This window comes from Oncorhynchus masou, chromosome 1 (assembly GCF_036934945.1).
Source record: "Oncorhynchus masou masou isolate Uvic2021 chromosome 1, UVic_Omas_1.1, whole genome shotgun sequence".
In the NCBI taxonomy this organism is placed as follows: Eukaryota; Metazoa; Chordata; class Actinopteri; order Salmoniformes; family Salmonidae; genus Oncorhynchus; species Oncorhynchus masou.
The window spans coordinates 53,220,960-53,246,726 of record NC_088212.1 but is presented as its reverse complement, the minus strand read 5'-3'; the positions used below and the strand labels follow the sequence as shown (position 1 = coordinate 53,246,726).

Below are 25,767 nucleotides of genomic sequence, written 5' to 3'. Positions count from 1 at the left end.
GCATAAAATAAGACAAATCTATGTCCATTCAGTTCCTACATATGTATAATTAACAAAAAATATATTTTAAAAACGGTCCAAAACACACGTTTTACGAGGTTGTAACATTTTGAAACATTTTTAAGATTTCACACTTGAGACCTGACTTTCAGACCATTTCACATATGAAATCCTACAGTGGAGTGCGCTTGCCCCCTTTTGAATTTTTTGGTTTATAACACCGAGCATCTGACATGTTCCATTTGCTATTTGTTTTTGACCAACTGCCGTCCAATTGAATGGTATTTGCGATTGTGTATATGGTTGGCCCAATGCCAATAATATGCCATTCATTTTGTCCATTTCATAGGACATACATTCCTTCCCGGTAGGGTCAGAGTTACAGTTTTGGGCCTACCTGGCAGGTGTAAAGTGTCCAGGCTTTGAGTGTCCTGCCCCTCATGTAGGTCCAGATTATCCTGCCTCCATGGTAGGTTTAGAGTTCCCATCCTTCCCGGGTAGGGTCAGAGTTCCACTCCTTCCCAGTAAGGTCAGAGTTCCCTTCCTTCCTTGTAGGGTCAGAGTTCACTTCATTTCAAGTAGGGTCATGTTTTGAGTTTCCTGCCTTCCAAGTAAGCCAAGTATGTCATACCCTCAAGTAGGTCTAATATATCCTGCCCTTCATGGACCGCAGACCCCCTCCTTATTGGGTACGCAGCATCCTAGCCTGCCAGGCTTAGAGCCCCCTGCGATGCTAGGCCAAAAGTTAGCTTGTTAGCCCCATCTGCAGGTCTGCAGTCTCATGCCCTGCTTAGATCTCAGCACCCTGCACAACAAATTTATTGGCTAGCTAGCAAGCAAGCCTAAATTGAGCCAAAAACAGCTAGCTGAATATCAACAAAAAAATAAACAGATAATGATACAAATTCTTACCTCCACACCAATCAGGAAAGAGGGATTTGTCCTGCCAAAGCATCAATTGCCCTGTTTAGTCCCTGAAAGAAAACAAGTTGAAAAATAAGATTTCAAATCTAAATCAAATCACATGTTATTTGCCACATGCGCCGAACACGGTGAAATGCATATTTACAATCCCTTAACCAACAATGCAGTTCAATAAATGGAGTTATGAAAATATTTACCAAAAAACTAAAGTGAATTAAAGTAAATTAAAGTAACACAACAAAACTACATAACAATAACAAGGCTATACACAGGGAGTACCGGTAGCGAGTCAATGTACAGGATAGTCGAGGTAATTTGTAAAGTGACTATGGGTAGATTATAAACAGCGAGTATCAGCAGTGTAAAAATAAAGTGTCATTGTGAATAATCAGGATGGCCATTTGATTAATTGTTCAGCAATCATATGGCTTGGGGGTTGAAGCTGTTAAGGAGCCTTTTGGTCCTCGACTCCGGTACTGCTTGACGTGCGGTAGCAGAGGGAACAGTCTATGACTTGGTGGACTGGAGTCCTTAATCTTTTGGGCCATCCTCTGACGCCGCCTAGTGTATACAGTTGAAGTCGGAAGTCAACATACACCTTAGCCAAACATTTGAAGTCATAAGTTTACATACACTTAGGTTGGAGTCATTAAAACTGGTTTTTAACCCACTCCACAAATGTCTTGTTAACAAACTATAGTTTTGGAAAGTTGGTTAGGACATCTACTTTGTGCATGACACAAGACATTTTTCCACAATTGTTTACAGACAGATTATTTCATTTATAATTCACTGTATCACAATTACAGTGGGTCAGAAGTTTACATAAACTAAGTTGACTGTGACTCTAAATAGCTTGGAAAATTCCAGAAAATTATGTCATGGCTTTAGGAGCTTCTGACAGGCTAATTGACATAATTTGAGTCAATTGGAAGTGTACCTGAGGATGTATTTCAAGGCCTACCTTCAAACTCAGTGCCTCTTTGCTTGACATCATGGGAAATTCAAAAGAAAACAGCCAAGACCTCAGAAAATAAATTCTAGAACTCCACAAGTCTGGTTCATCTTTGGGAGCAATTTCCAAACGCCTGAAGTTACCATGTTCATCTGCACAAACAATAGTATGCAAGCATAAACACCATGGGTCCACGGAGGCGTCATACCTCTCAGGAAGGAGACTCGTTCTGTCTCCTGGAGATGAACGTACTTAGGTGCGAAAAGTGCAAATCAATCCCAGAGCAACAGCAATGGACCTTGGGATTATTCTGGAGGAAACAGGTACAAAAGTTTCTATATCCACAGTAAAACGAGTCCTATATCGACATAACCTCAAAGGCCGCTCAGCAAGGAAGAAGCCACTGCTCCAAAACCGCCATAAAAAAGCCAGACTACGGTTTGCAACTGCACATGGGACAAAGATCATACTTTTTGGAGAAATGTCCTCTGGTCTGATGAAACAAAAATAGAACTGTTTGGCCATAACGACCATCGTTATGTTTGGAGGAAAAAGGGGGAGGCTTGCAACCCGAAGAACATCATCCCAACCATGAAGCATGGGGGTGGCAGCATCATGTTGTGTGGGTGCTTTGCTGCAGGAGGGACTGGTGCACCTCACATAATAGATGGCTTCATGAGGAAGGACAATTATGTAGATATATTGAGGCAACATCTCAAGACATCAGTCAGGAAGTTGGTTGCAAATGGGTCTTCCCATTTAAACTGAGTTTAAATGTATTTGGCTAAGGTGTATGTAAACCTTTGACATCCACTGTTTATGTAAACTCGGCAGTACAGAACAGCAGCCTCTGGTAAGACAACAGGTGACAGTCTGTATATTTGTAATCAACAGCTGATGCACGATATTGAAGGAAGTCTCTAGGTTTTGCTCGCTTGAGGTAGAGTATCTCATGGTAAGCTGTAGACCACACTATCTACCTAGAGAGTTTTCATCTGTATTTTTTGTAGCTGTTTTGCTAGCACAGACTGGAATAAGTTCCAGGATTCTTCCGATAGCATTGAGGCGTACACCACATCAGTCACTGGCTTCATTAATAAGTGCATCGATGACGTCGTCCCCACAGTGACTGTACGTACATACCCCAACCAGATCCCATGGATTACAGGCAACATCCCCACTGAGCTAAAGGGTAGAGCTGCCGCTTTCAAGGAGCAGGACTCAAACCCGGAAGCTTATAAGAAATCCCGATATGCCCTCCTACGAACCATCAATCAGGCAAAGCGCCAATACAGGACTAAGATTGTATCGAACTACACCGGCTCCAACGCTCGTCAGATGTGGCAATGCCTACAAAGGGAAGCAACCGAGAGCTGCCCAGTGACACGAGCATAACAGACGAGCTAAATAACCTCTATGCTCGCTTTGAGGAAAGTAACTCTGAATAATGCATGAGAGCATCAGCTGTTCTGGACGACTGTGTTATCACGCTCTTCACAGCCGATGTGAGCAAGACCTTTAAACAGGTCAACATTCACAAGGCCGAAGGCCCAGACGGATTACCAAGACGTGTACTCCGAGCATGTGCTGACCAACTGGCAAGTGTCTTCACTGACATTTTCAACCTCTGCCTGTCATAACATGTTTCAAGCAGACCACCATAGTCCCTGTGTCCAACAACACTAAGGTCACCTGCCTAAACGTCTACCAACCCGAAACACTCATGTCTTTATCCATGAAGTGCTTTGAAAGGCTGTTCATGGCTCACAGCAACACCATTATCCCAGAAACACTTGACCCAATCCAATTTGCATACCACCCTAACAGATCCACAAATGATGCAATATCTATTGCACTCCAACACTGCCCTTTCCCACCTGGACAAAAGGAACACCTACGTGAGAATGCTATTCATTGACTGCAGCTCAGCGTTCAACCCCATAGTGCCCTCAAAGCTCATCACTAAGCTAAGGACCCTGGGACTATACATCTCCCTCTGCAACTGGATCCTGGACTTCTTGATGGGCCACCCCCAGGTGGTAAGGGTAGGTAACAACACATCCGGCATGCTGATCCTCAACACAGAGGCCCCTCAGGGTTGTGTGCTCAGTCCTCTCCTGTACTCTCTGTTCACTCATGACTGCATGGCCAGGCACGACTCCAACACCATCATTAAGTTTGCCAATGACACAACAGTGGTAGGCCTGATCACAGACAACGACGAGACTGCCTATAGGGAGGAGGTCAGAGACCTGGTAGTGTGGTGCCAGGACAGCAACCTCTCCCTCATCGTGATCAAGACAAAGGAGATGATTGTGGACTACAGGAAAAGGACGACCTAGCATGCCCCCATTCTCATTGACGGGGCTGTAGTGGAGCAGGTTGAGGGTTTCAAGTTCTTTGGTGTCCACATCACCAACAAACATGGTCCAAGCACGCCAAGACAGTCATGAAGAGGGTAGGACAAAACCTATTCCCCCTCAGGAGACAGAACATATATGGCATGGGTCTTCAGATCCTCAAAATGTTCTACAGCTGCACCATGGAGAGCATCTTGACTGGTTGCGTCACTGCCAAGTATGGCAACTGCTCGGCCTCCGACCAAAAGGTATTACAGAGGGTAGAGCGTGCAGCCCAGTACATCACTTGGGCCAAGCTTCATGCCATCCAGGACCTCTATACCATGCGGTGTCAGGAAGGCCCTATAAATTGTCAGACTCCAGCCACCCTAGTTATAGACTGTTCTCTCTGCTAACACATTTCAAGCAGTAATGGAGCACCAAGTCTAGGTCCAAGAGGCTTCTAAACAGCGTCTACCCACAAGCCATTAGATTCCTGCACATCTAATCAAATGGCTACCCAGACTATTTGCATTGCCCCCCCCTCACATATTACCTAAATTACCTCGACTAACCGGTGCCCCCACACTTTGACTCTGTAAAGTTACCTCCTGTATATAGCCTCGCTACTGTTATTTTACTGCTGCTCTTTAATTATTTGTTATTTAATTTCTAATTCTTTTTTTGTTGTTATTTTTTAAAACTGCATTGTTGGTTGGGGCTTTTAAGTAAGCATTTCATTGCAAGGTCTACACATGTTGTATTCAGCACATGTGACAAATAAAATTGATTTGATTTGATTTTGTTCTGACCTGTTGCACCCTCTACAACCACTGTGATTATTATTATTTGACCCTGCTGATCATCTATGAACATTTGAATATCTTGGCCATGTTTTGTTATAATCTCCGCCTGGCACAGCCAGAAGAGGTGTCACATTCTGACCTTAGTTCCTTTTGTTTTGTCTTTGTTTTAGTATGGTCAGGGCGTGAGTTGGGGTGGGCAGTCTATGTTCCTTTTTCTATAATTTGGGATTTCTGTGTTTGGCCTGGTATGGTTCTCAATCAGAGGCAGCTGTCAATCATTGTCCCTGATTGAGAACCATACTTAGGTAGCCTGGTTTTACCTTTGAGTTGTGGGTGATTATTTTTCCGTTTCAGTGTTTGCACCATTCGGGACTGTTTCTTCTTTTGTATTTTGTATTCATTTTCCATTAAATCACATTATGGATACATACCAAGCTGCATTTTGGTCCTCCGATCCTTCCTACTACTCCTCCTCCTCAGAGGAAGAAGAAACCCGTTACAGAATCACCCACCAACCAAGGACCAAGCAGCGAGGTAACGGGCAGCAGCAGCAGCGATCTCCAGACTCCTGGACATGGGAGGAGATTTTGGACGGCAAAGGACCCTGGGCACAGGCTGGGGAATATCGCCGCACCAAGGCAGAGCTGGAGGCAGCGAAAGCCGTGAGACGGTGATATGAGGAGGCAGCATGGCAGTGCGGCTGGGACGAGAGGCAGCCACAAAAATGTCAGGTAGGAGACCTGAGCCAACTCCCCGTGCTTACCGTGGAGAGAGGTGGACCAGGCAGGCACTGTGTTATGCCGTGAGGCGCACGGTGTCCCTGGTGCGCAGGCATAGCCCGGTGTGTTACATAGCAGCGCCTCATATCGGCCGGGCTAGGGTGGGCATCGAGCAAAGTGCCATGAAGGCGGCTCAGCGCATCTGATCTCCAGTGCGTCTCCTCGGGCCGGGGTACATGGCACCAGCCATGCGCATGGGGTCCCCGGTTCGCCAGCACAGCCCAGTGCGGTCGATTCCACCTCGCTGCACTGGCCTGGCTATGGGGAGCGTCCAGCCAGGTAGGGTTGGGCAGGCTTGGTGCTCGAGACCTCTAGTGCTCCTCAACGGTCCGGTCCAACCAGTGCCTCCTACACACACCAAGCCTACGGTGGCAGCCCCACGCACCAGGCTGTCTCTCCGTCTCCTCCCTACAGAGTCTCCCATCTGTCCTGAGCTGCCAGAGTCGCCCGTCTGTCCTGAGCTGCCAGAGTCGCCCGTCTGTCCTGAGCTGCCAGAGTCACCCACCAGTCAGGAGCTGCCAGAGCCGCCGGTCAGTCAGGAGCTGCCAGACCCGCCGGTCAGTCAAGAGCTGCCAGAGCCGCCGGTCAGTCGGGAGCTGCCAGAGCCGCCGGTCAGTCAGGAGCTGTCAGAGCCGTCTGTTACTCCGCTGCTGCCGGAATCGCCCTTCACTCCGGAGATGCCGGAATCGCACATCACTCCGGCGCTGCCGGAATCGCCCTTCACTCCGGAACTGCCGGAGTCTCCCGTCCGTCCGGTGCTGCCGGAGTCTCCCGTCCATTCGGGACCCGTGGCTAGGGTCCCCAGTCCGAGGTCGGCGGCGAAGATTGCCGCTCTAAAGAGGCACAGAGGCGGGTTAAGAGGAGGACAAAGACTATGGTGGAGTGGGGTCCACGTCCCACACCAGAGCTGCCACCGCGGACAGACGCCCACCCAGACCCTCCTCTATAGGTGCAGGTGTTGTGGCCAGAGTCCGCACCTTTGGGGGGGAGGTACTGTCACGTTCTGACCTTAGTTCCTTTTGTTTTGTCTTTGTTTTAGTATGGTCAGGGCGTGAGTTGGGGTGGGCAGTCAATGTTCCTTTTTCTATAATTCTGGATTTCTGTGTTTGGCCTGGTATGGTTCTCAATCAGAGGCAGCTGTCAATTGTTGTCCCTGATTGAGAACCATACTTAGGTAGCCTGCTTTCACCTTTGAGTTGTGGGTGATTATTTTTCCGTTTCAGTGTTTGCACCATTCGGGTCTGTTTCGGTTTTCATTTTGATTCTCTTCTTCTTTTGTATTTTGTATTAATTTTCCATTAAATCACATTATGGATACATACCACGCTGCATTTTTGTCCTCCGATCCTTCCTACTACTCCTCCTCAGAGGAGGAAGAAGAAACCCGTTACAAGAGGATTGGCCACCCCTCAGAGCCTGGTTCCTCTCCAGGTTTCTTCCTGGGTTCTGGCTTTTCTAGGGAGTTTTTCCTATCCACCGTACTGCTACACCTGCATTGCTTGCTGTTTGGGGTATTAGGCTGAGTTTCTGTACAGCACTTTGTGACATCAGCTGATGTAAGAAGGGCTTTATAAATACATTTGATTGATTGTTGCAGTCTATATTCAGAACCATATTCCTGTAAAGCTTAGAGAGGATCTCATGTGAGATACTGTTGGCTACAGGCTCATCTGCCCAAGTGCTAACAGTCAATATATGGATAATATGTGTGAAATGCTTGATAATGTATGTGTTGCCACTCAAGAAAAAGCTTAAAACGGTAACCAGAGCCTGCATCCTGGTTCAGGTTAGCAGTCAACATATCAGGGTATTTAAAAACAGCACAGGAATGAAGTCATGCACATGTACTGATCACATCTTTACTAATGCTGCATAAATCTGTTTTAAAGCAGTATCCAAAACCAATTGGATGTAGTGATCACAATGCAGTAGCCATATCCAGAAAAATGAAAGTTCCAAAGGCTAGTTCCAATATAATGTATGAGAGGTCATACAAGAAGATTTGCAATGATTCCTAAGTTGATGTAAAGAATATTTGTTTGTATGTGGTGTGTAATGAGAAGCAACCAGACACTGCACTTGACACATTTATGAAATTGCTTCTTCCTGTTACTAATAAGCATGCACCATTTAGAAAAATACTACACAAACTGTTAAATCCTCATGGATTGATGAGGAATTGAACATTTTTATGGTTGAGCGGGATGAGGCAAAATACAGTGCCTTGCGAAAGTATTCGGCCCCCTTGAACTTTGCGACCTTTTGCCACATTTCAGGCTTCAAACAGAAAGATATAAAACTGTATTTTTTGTGAAGAATCAACAACAAGTGGGACACTATCATGAAGTGGAACTACATTTATTGGATATTTTAACCTTTTTTAACAAATAAAAAACTGAAAAATTGGGCGTGCAAAATTATTCAGCCACCTTAAACTCTTGAAATTCTGGGGGCGCTATTTCATTTTTGGATGAAAAACGTTCCCGTTTTAAACAAGATATTTTGTCACAAAAAGATGCTCGACTATGCATATAATTGATAGCTTTGGAAAGGAAACACTCTGAATTTTCCAGAACTGCAAAGATATTGTCTGTGAGTGCCCTAGAACAGGAGCTACAGGCAAAACCAAGATGAAACGGCAACCAGGAAATGAGCAGGATTTTTGAGGCTCTGTTTTCCATTGTCTCCTTATATGGCTGTGAATGCGACAGGAATGAGCCTGCCTAATCTATCGTGCGTCATTTTCAGCTGCTGGTATTTTTCCATGGGATTCTGAGGGGAAAGCAGGCTTCCACGAACGGCATATCAATGATGAAATATGTGAAAAAACACCTTGAGGATTGATTCTAAACAACGTTTGCCATGTTTCGGTCGATATTATGGAGTTAATTCGGAAAAAGTTTGATGTTTTTGTGACTGAATTTTCGGTTCGTTTCGGTAGCCAAATGTGATGTACAAAACGGAGCGATTTCTCCTACACAAAGATTCTTTCAGGAAAAACTGAACATTTGCTATGTAACTGAGAGTCTCCTCATTGAAAACATTCAAAGTTCTTCAAAGGTAAATGATTTTATTTATTTGGTTATCTGGTTTTTGTGAAAATGTTGCATGCTAAATGCTGCGCAAAATGCTAAGCTAGCTTGCAATACTCTTACACAAATGCTTGATTTGCTATGGTTCAAAAGCATATTTTGAAAATCTGAGATGACAGTGTTGTTAAGAAAAGGCTAAGCTTGAGAGCTAGCACATTCATTTCATTTCATTTGCGATTTTCATAAATAGTTAACGTTACGTTATGCTAATGAGCTTGAGGCTATAACTGGATACAGGTTTTTTTCATAGCCAAACGTGAACAAAACGGAGCGATTTGTCCTACACAAATAATATTTTTTTGAAAAACTGAACATTTGCTATCTAACTGAGAGTCTCCTCATTGAAAACATTCGAAGTTCTTCAAAGTTAAATGATTTTATTTGAATGATTTTCTTGTTTTTGTGAAAATGTTGCTGGCTGAATTCTAGGCTTATAGCTATGCTAGCTATCAATACTCTTACACAAATGCTTGTTTAGCTATGGTTGAAAAGCATATTTTGAAAATCTGAGATGACAGTGTTGTTAACAAAAGTCTAAGCTAGAGAGCAAATATATTTATTTCATTTCATTTGCGATTTTCATGAATAGTTAATATTACGTTATGCTAATGAGCTTGAGGCTATAAATAGAATCCCGGATCCGGGATTGCTCGACGCAAGAAGTTAAGTTAATACTTTGTAGCGCCACCTTATCCTGCGATTACAGCTGTAAGTCACTTGGGGTATGTCTCTATCAGTTTTGCACATCGAGAGATTGAAATTTTTTCCCATTCCTCCTTGCAAAACAGCTCGAGCTCAGTGAGGTTGGATGGAGAGCATTTGTGAACAGCAGTTTTCAGTTCTTTCCACAGATTTTCGATTGGATTCAGGTCTGGACTTTGACTTGGCCATTTTAACACCTGGATATGTTTATTTTTGAACCATTCCATTGTAGATTTTGCTTTATGTTTTGGATCATTGTCTTGTTGGAAGACAAATCTCCGTCCCAGTCTCAGGTCTTTTGCAGACTCAATCAGGTTTTCTTCCAGAATGGTCCTGTATTTGGCTCCAACCATCTTCCCATCAATTTTAACCATCTTCCCTGTCCCTGCTGAAGAAAAGCAGACCCAAACCATGATGCTGCCACCACCATGTTTGACAGTGGGGATGGTGTGGTCATGGTGATGAGCTGTGTTGCTTTTACGCCAAACATAACGTTTTGCATTGTTGCCAAAAAGTTCAATTTTGGTTTCATCTGACCAGAGCACCTTCTTCCACATGTTTGGTGTGTCTCCCAGGTGGCTTGTGGCAAACTTTAAACAACACTTTTTATGGATATCTTTAAGAAATGGCTTTCTTCTTGCCACTCTTCCATAAAGGCCAGATTTGTGCAATATACGACTGATTGTTGTCCTATGGACAGTGTCTCCCACCTCAGCTGTAGATCTCTGCAGTTCATCCAGAGTGATCATGGGCCTCTTGGCTGCATCTCTGATCAGTCTTCTCCTTGTATGAGCTGAAAGTTTAGAGGGACGGCCAGGGCTTGGTAGATTTGCAGTGGTCTGATACTCCTTCCATTTCAATATTATCACTTGCACAGTGCCCCTTGGGATGTTTAAAGCTTGGGAAATCTTTTTGTATCCAAATCCGGCTTTATACTTCTTCACAACAGTATCTCGTACCTGCCTGGTGTGTTCCTTGTTCTTCATGATGCTCTCTGCGCTTTTAACGGACCTCTGAGACTATCACAGTGCAGGTGCATTTATACGGAGACTTGATTACACACAGGTGGATTGTATTTATCATCATTAGTCATTTAGGTCAACATTGGATCATTCAGAGATCCTCACTGAACTTCTGGAGAGAGTTTGCTGCACTGAAAGTAAAGGGGCTGAATAATTTTGCACGCCCAATTTTTCAGTTTTTGAATTGTTAAAAAAGTTTGAAATATCCAATAAATGTCGTTCCACTTCATGATTGTGTCCCACTTGTTGTTCATTCTTCACAAAAAAATACAGTTTTATATCTTTATGTTTGAAGCCTGAAATGTGGCAAAAGGTCGCAAAGTTCAAGGGGGCCGAATACTTTCGCAAGGCACTGTAAATGTTGTGGAACTTATATATTTAAATATGAAACTGTTTTGTGAGAAGATGAAATGTGATTTTATCCTTCTAAATTAGATAATACCGTAATATCAAAATACTTTTGCCAAGTTAGTAACCACGCCCATGTGAGCACAGACATTGTGACAACAGGATGGAACCGCCCTCCAAGGCGAGTGCTTAAAAGAACTTGCTGAAGAATTAACATATTAGACCAGAAAATATGAGGATCAACCACACGTTGAAAAGGTTAGAGTCTACTAGACCAGACAGTGTGAAGCGGTGGCTACACGGATGGGAAATGGTTTTAAACTAAAGACCAGCGTGACCGACAGCGTGACCTAAAAGGTATGAAATGGTTAGCAACTATGAAACTCTCCCGAAGAAGAAAAAGACTACACAGGAACATTCAGTCTGCAGTTGTTTATGCACTGTTAGCCTAGGAAACTTGACCGAAGACGAGAGACAAAGAACAATTTTCTTTCACCCCTATAGATACCTCTAGGGTATCTAGTCTAAACAAACTGAGTTGAAGGATAAGGCCCGCTGAACACCGCGTGGTATTGTTGGGGTAGGTTCCTTGTTCCTTGTCAATCATTTGCTTATTGGTGAAATCAGCATTAAGACAATATCTTTAAGTATATCAACCTTTATTAATGCAATTGCAGACAGAAGTTGACAATGGGAACATAGCACGCATGTTTCCGGGTAAGTTCTGCAAAATAGGAAAGGGTCCAATTTGCTTTAATATGCTTTCAGTCAAGCCCTAGTGATGTAACTGCCTACATCAACACCTTCTACTCATCAGACCAATCCCATGCATATACAGTTATACAAACTTTCAGAAGAGACAGTAGTTCCAGTGTTTTCTAAGGGCTCAGCAGTAATTTTCCACTCCCCAAGTTGCTTTATGTCTGACTAGTCTCTTATCTCTTTCACTCCCCTGCAGGGTTCTGTGTCTATTAATATATTTTAGCCTTGAGGACCTTTCTCACAGACACCCTGTTTTGACTGCAATAACTCACACATCTCTCAGACTGTTTCTTATAAGAAGCAGAGACTAGAAAATAACTGTGGAACAATATTAAACCTTATAATGCATATATATTGCTAATCTGTAGTCCATGACCCTATAACTGTAGTGGGGGAGGGGTCTTATAGCCCTTCCCCTTCTATTAATACAACATAATCATAATCAATTATTATAATACATCAACCATTTGGTGCAGCCCCTATCATGGCACCAAGGTGACCCCCATCATTCTTCCTTTTGACTAATTAGTCTCACACCTTCAATCATAATATTCTCCCCTGAAATCAAACAGAATTGGCAAATCCCCTGGATCCATTTGATCACAGGGATGGCCTGTAAAGGGAGAAACAACTCCTGAGGTTCCTGGAATGCTGTTAGGTTGGGGTGAGTGTATATACTTATATATATGTATATATATATATACTCCCATTCCTCCTGAGTCCTAGGAAGAACCACACGAGTTGTATAGACAATGGGATTAAGAGAAACCAGAAATACACCCGTCTCACCTTCAGTACGATTTGTATCAGCTTTCACCAACACCATCACTCCAGCATGTTCAAGAGCAGTTAGTCATTTTCTTACAAATATAAACAGTAGCCAAAATCACCAAACCTCCTACAAGTGTAGGAGTAAACACTGAAAACAAAGTCAACATAACTTTCTCCATTACATTTCCAAATTTAGCATTAAACCAGTCACCAATTTTGTCAAAAACAGATTTTTCAGATTTTGAGAGAGATCAGCAATCTTATCAATTATCGTAGTCATATTCTCAGAGGAATCAGGGAGGAACATAACACAATTATCAGGATCAACAATACCTAGTACGTTACAGTGTCCTCCTCTAAAGCCAATTTATGGCAGCTGACCACTGCTTTCAGATTTTGGACATCTAATGAGAGTTTGCTAAAACATCAGATCGTTAAATTCATACGGGCCTGTAAAGAGTAGGTTAAATTCCTAGGACAGTCACACCCCAGGAGGGTATGACTGACATACCAAAAATCTCACACGGGTGTAGGGCATAACCATAGGCTTCCTGATTAACAACATCCCCCCCATCCAGGAGGTAAAGTGAGGTACCCCTTGTCACTGCATCTATCCATCTATCCAAAAGGTGCTCCCATGCCTTCCTCTACCCTGGAAAGGTTTACACCTGTAAACTGTTGCTGTAGGTCTAACACACTAAAATCCACTTTAGCATAGTTTCTCCTATCACTATAGTCTTCTCTCAGTTGACCCATATATACATGACAAGCTCTAGTATCTCCCATATCTTCCTTCCCATCATTACAAAGACACAGGACAAGGGTTGACATCGAGCTTAGGGAGGTCAGTATTGGATGATAATCAAGCTTCAATTTCCTAACATTTCTATACACAGGTGGGTGCTGGGATTATTACACCGTACAGAGTGGAAAGTTCTTACTGTGAAACCTGATTCACCTCACCTGAGGTGAGTTGTAGGCCATAGAGGGATCTGCCTGCTTCTTTCTACCACATTAAGTACGTTTGCTCCCTTCTTGTGACCACCCCAACATACATGTGTCCCATGATACCTGGCTAACCTCTCAGTTCTACTCCAAAAGAACAGTCCTTTGGTCTCCCTTCGCCTATTAGGTTGTTTCTCATTACCTCTCTGCATGAAGTATAAAAAACCCACATTCAAACTCCGTCCTTCTCATAGGCTCAAACTGACAACTCAGTGGTTGATGTAGGCTTTCTAAATACTAAAATCTGGGTTCCTGGCCTGTTATTCTGATATCCCAAAATATTTTCACCGTTTGTATCCATTTGTTGTTTTCCTCAGATCCCTCAGGGGGTCCTGTGGCTACGCCAGTAAGGAGCCCATGGGAAGGATGATGGGAGAAACAAACCACCAGACCCAGTGTAGTCTATGTTTCCCAGTTATAGAACCTGAGTGTGAGTGTGAAATGATGTCTCCTTCTTCTGCTCATTGGCTAGAGCCTTCTTTTTCATCTTTCTTTCCGGCCTTTTGGTCTAGGCCCTCTGCTTCTGTTCTTTGGCTTGGACCTTCTTCCTTCTTCAGATGTTCTCGGGGCCCTGCTCTCCCTCCCTCCAGTCGCTCATCCATGGCTTCCACTCTGGGAGGTGGTTGCAGTGGGAGAGATGATGCCAGCCGGACCTCTCCCCTACCCGGATTGCGGTTGGTGTTGCCATGGTCACCTGGAAGGGTCCCATCCATCTTGGCTGGTTCCATTTTCTTTTATGGACTTGAAGTTCCACTCAGTCTCATACGCAGATGGTCAGAGCATCTGGATCCTCACCTGGGTTTGGTTCTGTTGCTTTCCTAGTGCGAGAGTGGAAAAAACTGACAATAGAGGTTAGTTCTTTCATGTTCTCTATACGATCACACTGTGTCTCCGTTATGTCTATCTGTCGGTCAGTCATAGGTCTTGAACACCTGGTGTGTTCATGGGTCGTCTTGTTAACATCTCGTGAGGTGTACATCCAATACCTTTGTTAAGGTAATTAACAATAGTTGCTAATTACTGTAGTTGATGACAACGCCCCGGATCCGGGATGGGTAGTTACAAGATTAACGTGCTGATTCAAATTTGGGCAAAACCATTGGGCCGAAATCTTCTCCTCCACCATATAAATCTTCTCCTCCACAATATCCCCCCTTGACGAATGGTTCACTCCATGAGCCAATCGGCAAACAGTAGAAATCATGGTGGACGGTAAACAGGGCATGCCAGACAAAAGATGTTGCCATAAGCCAGACCTAGGACAGAGAGCACACCCTCACACTTGGTGATTGAGAATATCAGCCTGCTGCTGTTTCTCAAGATCAGCAGCTTCAGATGACACAAACAACTAAAAATAGAATGCATGTGTGTGGCAACGGGAAGCAGCCAATTTGTCCGCCTCATTAGCTATGCTGTTACCGATACTAGCATAATCACTCCTACCTGTGTGTGCCTCAACCTTAACAATAGCCAATTTGTTAGGTTTTTGCATATGTTGAACAGTTGATTTAAACTAAGGTCTGTTTTTAATAGGTATGGCTGTGGTATTAGTAAACCCTCTTGCTCTCCAAACCCCACACCAGGACAGACAAATCCCAATAGCATATGCTGAGTCTGAGTAGACAGTAAGGGTCTTCCTTTTCCCCATTTCACAAGCTGTTTTCAGAGCTAATACATCTGCCTGTTGCTCTGATAAATGTTCTGGTAGGGGCTGTATAACCTCAATATCACCTTCCACATCAACTACAGCAAATCCTATATGTTTCTTCCCTGTGCTTTGATCTATATAAGCAGAACCATCAACGAACAGCACCATGTCAGAGTCAAGCAAAGGTTCATCAAACAAGTCTTATGTCCGATACACATTCCTGGGCTGTCCCGATGCCCCTGTTATTGTTACTGATGATTTGCTCAGGGAAACCCAAACAACTTGTCCAGGTTTGCCTAAACAGGAACAGTGAGCTCCAGTGTCTATTAGAAATGGTAAGTGATGTCCATTAACATTAAGAGTAACCATTGGTTCTTCTCTTTCATCATTGAATTCATACTGGGAACACTGGCGCAGGGGAGTCGGGCGCCTTCATTGTTGACTCAGATGGAAATAAGAACTGTTGGTGTTCTGATTTCCCATTGGCCATGGCTGTCCTCTGTCATTAACTTGTCCTGTGGTACTGTGGTTGAGGAGCATATTGTTCCCATGGTGGGTAGTACACTCCAGGATGTGCATTATTAAAGTTTCCTCATCCTCTGCCAGGCCCAAAGTTTCCTCTGTCGCTGTTGTAACCTCTTCCTCTTTCATTTCCCCCACATTGCGAACTCACATGCCCCAACTGCCCACACAACTGTCCAGCATTGAGTGTTGCTCCAGTCACGAAGGGCTCTGGCGGGGCCACCTCCTCTTCCAGTCCATATTTGTGGGTCACCATAATGCTGAGTGGTGAAAAGCACATACCCTGCAGGCACCGGGTTCACAGGTGTGACTGATGTGACTCTGGGGGAGCTGCAGACTGTGGTTGTGGAGCCAGTAGAAACAACTTGAGCAGCCATCATATTGTGAGTAAAATCACCACTTTCTTTTCTCGATCTGTGCAAGCTGGGCCTTCTTCAGTGCAGTGTCTAGTCCTCCTTTCACACTATTCTATCTCCCTCTGGTATTGTCTTTACCATATCCGTGGCTTGTCTGACCTCCTATTTTAGCTTCTTATTTTCGTCCACATCATCTTTGTCCATTGTCTCCTTAATGTTATTAGCAATTAGCACCTGCCTTTCTCTTCTCTTTTCGTAATGTATACAGCTTATTATTTTCCTTCGCTCTCTCTTTCTTCCCTTTCTCTCTGGTCTCTGAATAGGTCACCCATAGATGGTAACAATTTCTACTTTTCTTTTACTTCTTTAGTAGTTCGTTTGTTTTCTACAGGCGGCCATATGTCTAGGGTCTTCCAGTCTGTTCCTTTTTGTGGAGCGAATTGGAGTGCCTTTTTGTGGAGTGAGGAACTGTGCCTCCTTTTTTCATCCAATTCTATTGTTCTCATGCTGCTTGTTGCTGCTGTTGTGTCATCCACCTCCTTCATCAAAATCCCCTTGAGGATAATTGTGGTTGCTTCTCCATTTTCTTCTGTCAGTGGTATTAGAGGGTAGATCTATGTATAGTCACCCGGGGGACCTCTGGGTTGATTCTCATACGGCGACAGGGCTGTGGCTTAAGTTTGGTCACAGTAGGTCACCTTGTTCATGAAGAGCTGTCCTTCCAGCATCATTATTCCTATCACAGTTTCTGATACAAGGGTACTTTTCTTCATCCCCTTCTCCTTGTCCATTTTTCTTGTCTGAATTATCTCCTTGACTAAAGTCAAACTAGTCTTGTTGAATGAACCATCCATTGGATATCTATTTTCTCCTGCCATCTCTGTCCAAACATGCCATTTCTTAACCTCTTTCAGCTAGGGGGCAGTACTTTTATGTTTGGAAAAATAACGTTCCCAATGTAAACGGCCTATTTATTAGGCCTATATGCTAGAAAATGCATATAATTGACAGATTAGGATAGAAAACACTCTAAAGTTTCCAAAACGGTCAAAATATTGTCTGTGGGTATAACACAACTAATATTGCAGGCGAAACCTGAGGAAAATGAAACCATGAAGTGGCTTCTATTTTGAAAGCTCCATGTTCCATAGCCTGCCTTTGCTCTATTTAAAGGGATATCAACCAGATTCCTTTTCCTATCGCTTCCTCAAGGTGTCAACAGTCTTTAGACATAGTTTCAGGCTTTTGAAACATATGAAACATATGCACTTTTTTATGCACTTTTCATAAACGACTCAACTCAGTCACTGGGTAAATTTCAGAAAGAATTACAACAATTCATAAAGAACTCAACTCATTCACTGGGCAAATGTCACACAGAATTACTTCTACAAAAATAAAAAATAAACCACCCTCCTATAGGTCAAGGTGGCCTGGGTAATTGTCGCTAAATTACCTAAAAAATAACTAGTATTCAGTAATGTTCGCTGCATTACTACCCAAAGTACAAATAGATTATTCTTGCTGAATCACCTCTGCAAAACTAACTAGTACTCAGCAATGGTCGCTGCACCACCTCTCCAAAATAAAATGACTAGCATTCAGTAATGGTCGCCTGCATTACCACCAAACATAAAATAGAAGAGATGAATATTACTGAACCACCTCTCCAAAACCAAAATAACTAGTATTCAGTATTGGTCTCTGCATTACGACTCAAAATAAAATAGATGATTATTACTGAATCACCACTCAAAAAATAAAATAACTAGTATTCAGTAATGGTAGCTAGATTACCACACAAAATTAAAATTAAAATGATCAATCATTCATTTCATTCATCATATATTGAAATAATGCATTTCACCAATAGCCGTTATGTAATTTCTCCAATCTAGAATTTGACTGTCATATTCAAAGTGTATGTATAGATTTTAGAGTGAGTGAGCTGTCACTTACTTGTTAGAGGGAAACCACACCAGTGAATGTCAATTAATTACAGACTTAGATTAAACAGGTGTCTGCTTAGCTTGTTTAATTTGGAGCTCTGGCACCATGGTGCAGAATCTCCTCCAACCAGGGTGGACACTCACTCCCAACAAGCTCACCAAATGTTTGTGTAGGTTTGTGTTCCTTGTCAATCATTGCTTATTAGTGAAATAAGTTAAATATCTTTAACTTCTTGCGTCGAGCAATCCCGGATCCGGGATTCTATTTATAGCCTCAAACTCATTAGCATAACGCAACGTTAACTATTCATGAAAATCGCAAATGAAATGAAATAAATATATTTGCTCTCAAGCTTAGACTTTTGTTAACAACACTGTCATCTCAGATTTTCAAAATATGCTTTTCAACCGTAGCTAAACAAGCATTTGTGTAAGAGTATTGATAGCTAGCATCGCTATAAGCCTAGAATTCAGCCAGCAACATTTTCACAAAAACAAGAAAATCATTCAAATAAAATAATTTACCTTTGAAGAACTTCAGATGTTTTCAATGAGGAGACTCTCAGTTAGATAGCAAATGTTCAGTTTTTCCAAAAAATATTATTTGTGTAGGACAAATCGCTCCGTTTTGTTCACGTTTGGCTATGAAAAAAACCTGTATCCAGTTATAGCCTCAAGCTCATTAGCATAACGTAATGTTAACTATTTATGAAAATCGCAAATGAAATGAAATGAATGTGCTAGCTCTCAAGCTTAGCCTTTTCTTAACAACACTGTCATCTCAGATTTTCAAAATATGCTTTTGAACCATAGCAAAACAAGCATTTGTGTAAGAGTATTGATAGCTAGCGTAGCATTTAGCATAGCATTTAGCGGGCAACATTTGCACAAAAAACAGAAAAGGATTCAAATAAAATCATTTACCTTTGAAGAACTTCGGATGTTTTCAATGAGGAGACTCTCAGTTACATAGCAAATGTTCAGTTTTTCCTGAAAGAGTCTTTGTGTAGGAGAAATCGCTCCGTTTTGTACATCACGTTTGGGTACCAAAAAACCCCGAAAATTCAGTCATCAAAACGGCGAACTGTTTTCCAAATTAACTCCATAATATCGACTGAAACACGGCAAACGCTGTTTAGAATCAATCCTCAATGTGTTTTTCACATATCTCTTCATTGATATATCATTCATGGTAGTCTCCTTTCTCCGGTGAATCGCTTGGAAAAAGACGTGCAGTTGAAGATGACGCACCAATTTTGACGGAGGACACCGGGCGGACACCTGGCAAATGTAGTCTCTTATGGTCAATCTTCCAATGATATGCCTACAAATACATCACAATGCTGCAGACACCTTGGGGAAACGATAGATCGGGCAGGCTCATTCCTTGCGCATTCACAGCCATATAAGGAGACAGTGAAAAACAGAGCCTCAAAAATCCTGCTCATTTCCTGGTTGAAGTTTCATCTTGGTTTTGCCTGTAGCATCTGTTCTGGGGCACTCACAGACAATATTGTTGCAGTTCTGGAAACGTCAGAGTGTTTTCTTTCCAAAGCTATCAATTATATGCATAGTCGAGCATCTTTTTGTGACAAAATATTGCGCTTAAAACGGGCACGTCTTTTTATCCAAAAATGAAATAGCGCCCCCATAGCATCAAGAGGTTAAGTAAATCAATCAAAAACCTTTATTAATGCAATTGCAGACAGAAGTTGACAATGGGAACATAGCTCGCATGTTTCCGAGTAAGTTCTGCAAAATAAGAAAGGGTCCAAGTTGCTTGCAGTCAACCCCTAGTGATGTAACTGCCTACGTCAACACCTTCTACTCATCAGACCAATCCCATGCATAAACACTGCCCAAGTTGCTTTATAGTGGTATGTCTGACTAGTCTCTTATCTTTTTAACTCACTGCAGGGTTCTATGTCTATTAATCTCTTTTAGCCTTGAGGCGCTTTCTCACAGACACCCTGTTTTGACTGCAATAACTCACACATCTCTCAGACTGTTTCTTATAAGAAGCAGAGACTAGAAAAGAACTGTGAACAATATTAAACCTTATAATACATATATATATATATTGCTAATCTGTAGTCCAGGACCGTAAACATGTAGTGGGGTAGGGGTCTTATAGCCCTTCCCCTTCTATTAATACAACATAATCATAATAAATTATTCTAATACATCAATCATTTGGTGCAGCCCCTATCATGACCCCAAGGTGACCCCCCATCACACCTTGGGAAGAACTGTTCTGACACTCTGAGACCAACCTACTACAACTGCAAAGGACATGGGGACCTCTGGTGGACAACCAGAGACTTACACAACCAGAAATATGCTGTCGAATTACTCCACATAGATGGATCTAGTGTTTTCAAGAGAGCGAGACAACAAAGACATACACGCGTAAATATGTGTGGCATTTATAAATCTGACTGAGCGGTTGTCAGGGTGCTAAATATCCATATATATGATGAGCGTATTATTCAACTGTATGCACGATAATTCCTTTGTCTCTTCTTCTCCCACTCTTTCTCCCCCCCTTTCATTGTATAACAAGCCGTCATATCGGGTTAGTCCACTAGGGACTTTTCATTGCATCATGTTAGTAACCAATGTATAATCTATCCTGTGTGTGTGTTTATGTAATTATATGTGATTATTGACAAGCCCCCTGGGTTTGACAACTTGGATGGAAAATTACGGAGGATATTGCCACTCCACCTTCAATCTAAGCCTACAAGACAGTGTGTGCCCTCAGGCCTGGAGGGAAGCAAAAGTCATTCTACTATCCAAGAATAGTAATAGCCAACCAATCAGCCTGTTACCAACCCTTAGTAAACTTTTGGAAAATAAATAGTTTGACCAGATACAAATCTATTTTACAGTAAACAAATTGACAACACACTCTCAGCAAGCTTATAGGGAAGAGCATTCATCATGAATGGCACTTAAACAAATGACTGATGATTGGATGAGAGATATTGATGATAAAACGATTGTGGGAGCTGTTTTGTTAGACTTCAATGCGGCTTTGACATCGTCTGCTGCAGGAAAAACGTTTGTGTTATGGTTTTACACCCCCCTGCTATATTATGGATAAAGAGTTCCATGTCTAACAGAGAACAGAGGTCGTTAATGAACGCCTCTCCAACATAATCCAGGAAGAATCAGACATTCCCCAGGGCAGCTGTCTAGGCCCTTTACTTTTTTCAATCTTTACTAATGACATGCCACTGGCTTTGAGTAAACCTGTGGCAGGGTTTGAAAAATGTTACAGACTACGAAGGGAAACCCAGTCGCAAGCTGCCCAGTGACGTGAGCCTACTAGACGAGCTAAATACCTTTTATGCTCGCATTGAGGCAATCAACACTGAAACATGCATGAGAGCACCAGCTGTTCCAGATGAACGTGTGATAACACTCTCCGTAGATGAGCAAGACCTTTAAACAGGTCACGGGCCAGACGGATTACCAGGATGTGTACTCAAATCAAAGCATGTGAGGACCAACTGGCAAGTGTCTTTACTGACATTTTCAACCTCTCTCTGACCAATTCTGTAATACCTACATGTTTCAAAAAGGCCACAATAGTCCTTGTGCCAGAGAAAGCAGAGGTAACCTGCCTAAATGACTACCGACCCGTAACAGTCATGTCGGTAGCCATGAATTGCTTTGAAAGTCTGGTCATGGCTCACATCAACACCATCATGCCAGAAACCCTAGACCCACTCCAATTCGCATACCGCCCTAACAGATTCACAGATGACGCAATCTCAATTACAGTCCACACTGCCATTTCCCACCTGGACAAATGGAACACCTATGTGAGAATGCTGTTCATTGACTACAGATCAGCATTCAACATTATAGTGCCCACATGAAGCTAAGGACCCTGGGACTAAACATCTCCCTCTGCAACTGGATCCCGGACTTTCTGACGGGCCACCCCCAGGTGGTAAGGGCAGCCAACAACACATCTGCCAAACTGATCATCAACACTGGGGCCTCTCAGTTGTGCGTGGTTTATTCCCTTCTATACTCCCTGTTCAACCACGACTGTGTGGCCAAGCACGACTCCAGCACCATCATTAAGTTTGCTGATGACACAACAGTGGTATGTCTGATCACCGACAGTGATGAGACAGCCTATAGGGAGGAGGTCGGAGACCTGGCTGTGTGGTGGCAGGACAACAAACTCTCTCAATGTGATTAAGACAAAGCATCGGATTATGATTATAGGAAAAGGAGGGCCGAACAGTCCCCATTAACATTGACGGGGTTGAAGTGGATCTTGTCGACAGTTTCAAGTTCCTTGGTGTCCACATCACCAACGAACTATCATGGCCCAAACACACCAAGACAGTTGTGAAGAGGGCACGACAACACCTTTTCCCCCCCAGGAGACTTGTCATGGGTCCCCAAAAGATTTGTCATGGGTCCCCAGATCTTCTAAAGGTTCTACAACTGCTCCATCGAGAGCATCCAGACAGGTTGAATCACCGCCTGGTATGGAAACTGATCGGTATCTGACCATAAGGCGCTGAAGAGGGTAGTGCGTACAGCCCAGTGCATCACTGGGGCCAAGCTTCCTGACATCCAGGACCTACAGTGCCTTGCGAAAGTATTCGGCCCCCTTGAACTTTGCGACCTTTTGCCACATTTCAGGCTTCAAACATAAAGATATAAAACTGTATTTTTTGTGAAGAATCAACAACAAGTGGGACACAATCATGAAGTGGAACGACATTTATTGGATATTTCAAACTTTTTTAACAAATCAAAAACTGAAAAATTGGGCGTGCAAAATTATTCAGCCCCTTTACTTTCAGTGCAGCAAACTCTCTCCAGAAGTTCAGTGAGGATCTCTGAATGATCCAATGTTGACCTAAATGACTAATGATGATAAATACAATACACCTGTGTGTAATCAAGTCTCCGTATAAATGCACCTGCACTGTGATAGTCTCGGAGGTCCGTTAAAAGCGCAGAGAGCATCATGAAGAACAAGGAACACACCAGGCAGGTCCGAGATACTGTTGTGAAGAAGTTTAAAGCCGGATTTGGATACAAAAAGATTTCCCAAGCTTTAAACATCCCAAGGAGCACTGTGCAAGCGATAATATTGAAATGGAAGGAGTATCAGACCACTGCAAATCTACCAAGACCTGGCCGTCCCTCTAAACTTTCAGCTCATACAAGGAGAAGACTGATCAGAGATGCAGCCAAGAGGCCCATGATCACTCTGGATGAACTGCAGAGATCTACAGCTGAGGTGGGAGACACTGTCCATAGGACAACAATCAGTCGTATATTGCACAAATCTGGCCTTTATGGAAGAGTGGCAAGAAGAAAGCCAAGATATACATAAAAAGTGTTGTTTAAAGTTTACCACAAGCCACCTGGGAGACACACCAAACATGTGGAAGAAGGTGCTCTGGTCAGATGAAACCAAAATTGAACTTTTTGGCAACAATGCAAAACGTTATGTTTGGCATAAAAGCAACACAGCTCATCACCTTGAACACACCATCCCCACTGTCAAACATGGTGGTGGCAGCATCATGGTTTGGGCCTGCTTTTCTTCAGCAGGGACAGAGAAGATGGTTCAAATTGATGGGAAGATGGCTGGAGCCAAATACAGGACCATTCTGGAAGAAAACCTGATGGAGTCTGCAAAAGACCTGAGACTGGGACGGAGATTTGTCTTCCAACAAGACAATGATCCAAAACATAAAGCAAAATCTACAATGGAATGGTTCAAAAATAAACATATCCAGGTGTTAGAATGGCCAAGTCAAATTCCAGACCTGAATCCAATCGAGAATCTGTGGAAAGAACTGAAAACTGCTGTTCACAAATGCTCTCCATCCAATCTCACTGAGCTCGAGCTGTTTTGCAAGGAGGAATGGGAAAAAATGTCAGTCTCTCGATGTGCAAAACTGATAGAGACATACCCCAAGCGACTTACAGCTGTAATCGCAGCAAAAGGTGGCGCTACAAAGTATTAACTTAAGGGGGCTGAATAATTTTGCACGCCCAATTTTTCAGTTTTTGATTTGTTAAAAAAGTTTGAAATATCCAATAAATGTCGTTCCACTTCATGATTGTGTCCCACTTGTTGTTGATTCTTCACAAAAAAATACAGTTTTATATCTTTATGTTTGAAGCCTGAAATGTGGCAAAAGGTTGCAAAGTTCAAGGGGGCCGAATACTTTCGCAAGGCACTGTATATACTAGGTGTGTCAGAGGAAGGCTCCAAAAATTGTCAAAGACTCCAGTCACCCAGGTCATAGATTGTTCTCTCTGCTATCACACCGCAAGCAGTACCAGAGCACCAAGTCTAGGACCAAATGGCTCTTTAATAACAGCTTACCTTGACTAACCTGTACCACCGCACATTGTACTCGGTAGTGTATATATCCTCGTTATTGCTATGTAATTTTCTTGTTACTTTTGTATTATTGTTTTAATACCTTTTTTCTCTTTAGTTTATTTAGTAAATATTTTCTTAACTGTATCCAAATCAAAGTGCTTGTAGTAAGCATTTCACAGTAAGGTGTACACTCCATTAACCCTGACCTTCATGCCACCTACAAAACTGTGTGTGTTTGTTAGTCATATTCTATTGAACACAGAAGGCGTACCAAGCACCATGCATATTGTTTAAATATTAAATGTTGTGTAAATATTGTGCTAGAAGCAGGAGCAGCATATTATTCTGATTTGAACACATCCTGACCAATGAGGATAATTCCAATCAGGGCCAGCCACGCCCAAACAGAACCAACCTCGAAATGGAAAATTTAATCAAACACGAAATCAAGCAAAACCCCTAAGTCTGTAAGATTTATAATAAGCCATAACACAGTCAGAGGATTAGTGAATCTGCTTAGGGTGATTTATTGAATTACCCAATTACTGACATCATACTGTATATGGCTGTGAATCTTCCTTCATTTGCTGATCAAATTATCCCACTTATGGCTTCTCCATCTTAAGCATTAGACACATGATTGATTCATTAATACAGCCACATCAGCCTGCCTCTCTCTCCTGCTAATTTACATCTTAATTCTAAATCAGGCATACCGTTCATTCATCAACCTTTGCTGCTTACATTTGGTGTGCATTGTAAGGACAGTCCCATCTAATGGGTCACCTTTACATCCAACACCGTACAACAACAAACACAGAGTCAGCAAGTCTGCGCTTTCAACATACCAGCATCCTGGTGATATCATCATATTCTGTATTCTCATTCTCCCAAGAGTTAAATTACATGTGTCTTATATGATAAAAGCTACTACATCTACCTATAGTGCAACCTCCACTCTCTCGCTGTCTTCTCTCTCTCCTATGCATCTTGCCTCTCTCCTATGCATCCGCTCTACTTCAAGGGCATCCCTGTCCTATGCTGCAACACTGAGCGAAGCATAGGGAGCGACAGATTTTCAGCAGTTACATACACACACAAGATCACCCAGCTCTCTACTAGGTTTCTGCCAGTGTGGTAAGGACCTAGGATAGGAAAGAGAGATATTGTGTTGCCCTACCATTTCTCCCACTGGTCTTCCATCCACCCTTCCTCTCTTTCCCCTGCGGAGTCCATGCTGTAAGTGAGTGCATTCACAGAGGAGAGGAGGTGTGCTCAGCTGGGTCGATAGGTTAGGCATATGATTCAAAGCCCTGCTCTGGTTATTCCTTCCTCCTGTCGCGCTAAATGTTCCTGAGCCCAGAAAGGGAATATAGGAGTATCGTCGTTAGCAGCGGCAGGAGCAGCC

At 42.8% G+C, this 25,767-nt stretch overlaps 2 long non-coding RNA genes across 2 annotated transcripts in view; one reads left to right on the top strand and one right to left on the bottom strand.

Moving 5' to 3' along the window:
• Positions 1 to 463: 463 nt before the first annotated feature.
• LOC135546391 (uncharacterized) lies at positions 464 to 25,767 on the bottom strand. The gene is made up of 3 exons (XR_010456578.1): positions 25,540 to 25,767; positions 913 to 974; positions 464 to 548 (listed from the first exon to the last, which is right to left on the bottom strand). It is a non-coding gene; the product is annotated as an uncharacterized LOC135546391 (long non-coding RNA).
• LOC135546385 (uncharacterized) overlaps positions 15,863 to 25,767 on the top strand; it is a 49,485-nt gene continuing 39,580 nt past the window's right edge. The window contains exon 1 of the long non-coding RNA XR_010456575.1: positions 15,863 to 16,058. This is a non-coding gene — a long non-coding RNA (uncharacterized LOC135546385). The remainder of the gene's footprint in view (positions 16,059 to 25,767) is intronic.